The sequence below is a fragment of the Onychomys torridus genome, chromosome 6 (genome assembly GCF_903995425.1).
Source record: "Onychomys torridus chromosome 6, mOncTor1.1, whole genome shotgun sequence".
Classification (NCBI taxonomy): Eukaryota; Metazoa; Chordata; class Mammalia; order Rodentia; family Cricetidae; genus Onychomys; species Onychomys torridus.
Genome location: NC_050448.1, coordinates 64,829,060 through 64,833,484, shown reverse-complemented (window position 1 = coordinate 64,833,484; position 4,425 = coordinate 64,829,060). Strand labels below are relative to the sequence as shown.

General features: G+C 44.8%; 1 pseudogene; it reads right to left on the bottom strand.

Moving 5' to 3' along the window:
• Positions 1–2,867: 2,867 nt before the first annotated feature.
• Positions 2,868–3,397, bottom strand: LOC118586003 (annotated as a pseudogene).
• Between the last annotated feature and the right edge of the window lie 1,028 nt (positions 3,398–4,425).

Here is a 4,425-nt window from a genome sequence, read left to right as displayed (position 1 = left end):
TCCACCCCACCAATGTACACCTCAGGCTCATGGAACACACACAAGTACACATTTCAAGTCTTTTTCCTTAAGTAGCTTTAAAAATTTTTTTTTCTTTATTAAGAAATTTTCTACTCACTCCACATGCCATCCCCAGACTCCTCCTCCCACTCCCCAGCCCTCTCTCCCAAGCCACCCCGCATCCCCACATCCCCTAAATCAAGATCTCCCATGGGGAGTCAGCAGAGCCCGGCACACTGAGCCTAGGCAGGTCCAAGCCCCTTCCCACTGCACCAAGGCTGCGCAAGGCGTCACACCACAGGCATCGGATTCCCAAAGCCTGCCCATGCACCAGGGATGGACCCCGATCCCTCTGCCTGGGTGCCTTCTTAAGTAGCTTTTGCAAGATACTTTTTACAACGACCATAGAGGCAACTAGTACAATGTTAATATGACACTTTGTTTCCTATTATGTCTTGAAAATTTTATTGAAGAAACACATGTTTGTGAATTGTTACTTACACACAGAGGTCAGAGGACAACTTTCAGGAGTTGGAGAAGGTCTTGAAGCAGTTTCTCTTTTGTTTCTGCTATCGCTGGTGTCTTCCAGGCCAGCTGGCCGGCAAGCTGTCAGGCAGTACTGTCCCCGCCCCACCCACTGCTGCCACAGCAGCTCTCCGCATGGGCTCCAGTGTCAAAGGAGGATGTCAGACGTGTGGAGCTAGTTCGTTTAACCCACTGAGCCATCTCCCCGACCTCTGAAAATAATCTCGTATCACGTTAAAGACTCCCTATCAGTATCATATGATGTTTATAGTCTATGTTTGTGTCATATAATGTTTCATGGCATGCAAACTCATTTTTCACATGTTTTACTTTTGACAGTTTTGTACAGGAATACCAAGTATTATGACCGTATTCACCCTCTATTACTCCCTCTTATCTGCTGACCTCTTTTCGTCCCCAGCTAGTCCCTGTCCTCTGTCTTTTTTAACAGTTTTACATTTGTGCATTTTGGGTACAAGTATGCACACGTGTGTGCTCAGGCGGGTGTGTGGAGGCCAGTGGACAACTTGCAGGAGTTCCCAGGGCTTGAACTCAGGTCCTCATGCTTGGCAGCAGGTGTCTTTACTCACTGAGCCATCTCACCTCCTCTTTTCTGACTCACTAAGTTTAACTAGGGTTGCCTGTATGAGCTTGGGTAGGAACCACTCACCAGGCTGTGAGCAACTTACCAGTGGCTATACCCCTAAGAAAACGACTTTCCCTCAAGATCTAAACTGATTTTAAGTAGTTTTGGAAAATGAAAACCCATGTTATGTGTTTTTGTGATCACATGGGGCGGTGGTGGTGCACGCCTTTGATCCCAGCACTCGGGAGGCAGAGCCAGGCGGATCTCTGTGAGTTTGAGGCCAGCCTGGGCTACAGAGTGAGTTCCAGGAAAGGCACCAAAACTACAGAGAAACCCTGTCTCGGGGAAAAAAAAAAAGGAGTCATTTGTCATTTACAATCACAAATGTTCCAAATTCCAGGTGCTTAACTAACACCTAAAGGACCACCTTGCTATTAATAGTTTGATGGAGTTGAGCATTGCTTTAGCGGGGACTGATTTATATTTTCCAAATTTTATTGCTCTGTACAGGCCCCGGTATGCTTTATAAAAGTTAAAACATTAGATTTATCTTATGTGTATTTTGCCTGTGTGTATGTATTTGCAGTGTGTGCATGCTTGGTGCTCAAGCACACTGGGTCTCCTGGCACTGGAGTTACAGGTACTTAGGAGCCACCTTGTGGGTGCTGGGAATCTAACAAGGGCTCTTCTGCAAAAACAGGTGCTCCTAACTGCTGAGCCATCTCTCCGACCCTACCTAATTATTTTGAGATGTGGTTGCCCAGGCTGGCCATAAACTTACAATCCCTTTGCCCTGGGCATGTAGAAACACAGGCTGTACCTACCTAAAGATTCCAGTGATGCTCCTTTGGCATACCACTTCTGTAGCTATCAATATCCACCATAGCTCAGTTGTCATAGTGCTGTCAAACGCTTTTATTTCCTCAGCCTTGTCATGTTAAGTACTTAATAGTTGTCATGAAGAAATACTTTCCCAAGGCTTTTCACTCTTTTTTTGTTTTTTTGTTTTGGCTTTTCGAGACAGGGTTTCTCTGTGTAGCTTTGCGCCTTTCCTGGAACTCACTTTGGAGACCAGGCTGGTCTCAAACTCACAAAGATCCACCTGCCTCTGCCTCCTGAGTGCTGGGATTAAAGGTGTGCACCACCACCGCCCGGCGGCTTTTCACTTTTTATGGTACTTTTGTTTTGAGAAAGGCTCTCACTATGTAGCCCTGGCTGGCTGGAACTCACTCTGTAGACCAGGTCTTGAACTTGTAGAGATCCACCTGCCTCTGCCTCCTGAGTTCTGGGATTAAAGATGTGCGCTGCCACACCTTGCTCATCTTTTCTGGTTTTAATTTTTAAAATTTTTATTTATTTATTTGTATGTATATGCTCATGTGGGGGCCAGCAATCACTATAGGTGTCTTCTATCACTTTCCTATTTATTTATTTATTTAGGGTTTTTTTTAAATAACATTTTTATTATATAAAAATGTAAAAAAAATCCAGCAAAACCAGAAATATGGATGTATTTTCCTGGGCTTTCACATTTGTTGATTTTTATTCGCATCTCATTTTCAATACAATTTACGACATTGTCCCCATTTCCAGTCTGATTATACAAGAGCTAAATGAAAGAAAGGCCAGAAATAAATACACTAAAAAAGAGGCAAAGCTGTGAAACTCAGTAGCATGCAGTAGGTCCTATGAAGGGGGAGAAGTGTCTGGAAAGGAAGTGAGCAAGGTAATGCAGGAGGAGTTTCTGTGAAGCTCTTCAGTCATCTTTGTCTTTTGCTCTGTGCTTTTGGTGCGTGTGAACTCCATGTAGTTGAAATCCCCCTTTTTGTCAATGGGGGCCTCCCTGTACAGCTCATCCACTTCCTCATCTGTGAACCGATCGCCCATGGTGGTCAGCAGCTCCCTCAGGTAATCCTCCTGGATGGTGCCTGTTGCTTCCTCATCAAAGCAAGCGAAGGCATTTCTGATGACATCTTCAGGATCTGTGCCATTCAACTTCTCACCAAACATGGTGAGGAACATGGTGAAGTTGATGGGGCTCCAGTCCTCATTCATCCTGGCATCCAGGTAGGCGTCGGTGGGATTCTTCCCTAGAGAAGCCAGCATGTCGTGCAAATCCTCTTTGTCGATGAAGCCATCCCGGTTCTGGTCGATCATGTTGAAGGCCTCTTTGAACTCTTGGATCTGGGACTGGTCAAACATGGTGAACACATTGGATGTTGCACACTGAGGGCGCTTCTTGGTGGTTTTGGTCTTGGCTTTTTTGCTCGACATGGTGGTGGTTTAAATCAGCTCCGAGGATACACACACCAGAGGACACGACCAGCTACTGCTTATTTAGGTTTTTTGAGACAGGGTTTCTGTGTATAACAGCCCTGGCTGTCCTGGAACTTGCTTTGTAGACCAGGCTGGTCTGGAACTCACAGAGACACACTCGCCTCTGCACCTAGAGTGCTGGGACTAAAGGCGTGCACCACCTTGCCTGGCCACCTCTTTATGTTTTAAGATAGTGTCCCTTACTGAACCAGAATCTCACATGACACTAATGACTTGATTGGCCAGCAGGTTCCTGGAATGCTCCTGTCTCCACTTCCCGTTGCTGGCCTAGCTTTTTATTTGGGTCCTAAGGGGATTGAACTTGAATCCTCATGCTCAGACAATTTATCCACTGAGCCATTCTCTCTCTTTCTTTTTTTTTTCCCATAAAAATTCACCTTTGGGGCAGGGGTGGGAGGGGGGAGGACAGGGGAACCCATGGCTAATGTGTAAAATTAAAACACAAATATAATAAATAAAAAAAGGAGAGAAAAAATTCACCTTTGGCTGGGTAGGTATTGGTGATGCGAGCCTTTAATCCCAAGACTTAGGGAGGCAGAGGCAGGCAGATTTCTGAGTTCAAGGCCAGCCTGGTCCAGGAAAACCAAGGGTGCACAAAGAAACCCTGTCTCAAAAAACAAAACAAAAAAATTCACCTTTGATTAACTTAAAAAAATAGTCTTATTTAGGTAATAGACAAATTCCAAGCTCTAATACCAAAAACCTTCCCTTCTAAACCATTTGTGGTTGGTAATGTATGCTATCACCTCCTGATTATGTTGGAACATTGCATGTAACTACTACATGACACTCAGCATTTGAAAGAACTGGGACATTCCTCAGTCTTTTTGGACTTCCTGAGTTAAAAATTTTAATGTAGAATGTCTCTCATTGGGATTTTCTGATGCATCATTATTGTGGTGTCTGGACTGTTTGTTTATGGCCAGAGCATCACAGAAGGGACTCTGACTCTTCTCTCTGCAGCCTACAGTGTGACT